The sequence below is a fragment of the Fukomys damarensis genome, unplaced genomic scaffold (genome assembly GCF_012274545.1).
Source record: "Fukomys damarensis isolate Sample0158 unplaced genomic scaffold, DMR_v1.0_HiC HiC_scaffold_11, whole genome shotgun sequence".
Lineage (NCBI taxonomy): Eukaryota > Metazoa > Chordata > Mammalia > Rodentia > Bathyergidae > Fukomys > Fukomys damarensis.
The window spans coordinates 48669103-48669376 of NW_022900923.1; the positions used below are offsets into that span (position 1 = coordinate 48669103).

Here is a 274-nt window from a genome sequence, read left to right on the forward strand (position 1 = left end):
TGAGGCGCAGAGCCGGGAGACGTCGCCGCCGCCGGGGAGCAAACTCGCTCTGCACCTACGTTTCTGGGCCAAAAAGTTTGTGGACCAAGCCACAGGGGTTGTGGGACCCGTCCCCGCACCGCCAGGGCCCGGCGCGGGGCTAAAGGCCAGCGGGATTCGGCCAGGGGGAAGCGGGCAGACTGGGAAACTTACCCCCCTTCTCCTTCGGCTGGAGCTCGGCGAGCTAGAGGCGGCGCTGGCGTTGGAGAGCGACGGCGGCGCGGCGGCGGCTGCG

The 274-nt window shown here is 70.4% G+C and overlaps 1 protein-coding gene across 1 annotated transcript in view; it reads right to left on the minus strand.

The window, feature by feature from the left end:
* Window positions 1-266, minus strand: part of LOC104854599 (histone H3.3A) — a 7936-nt gene extending 7670 nt beyond the window's left edge. Inside the window, exon 1 of the mRNA XM_010613207.3 lies at window positions 193-266. The gene's annotated coding sequence lies outside the window, so the exon portion shown is untranslated. The remainder of the gene's footprint in view (window positions 1-192) is intronic.
* Between the last annotated feature and the right edge of the window lie 8 nt (window positions 267-274).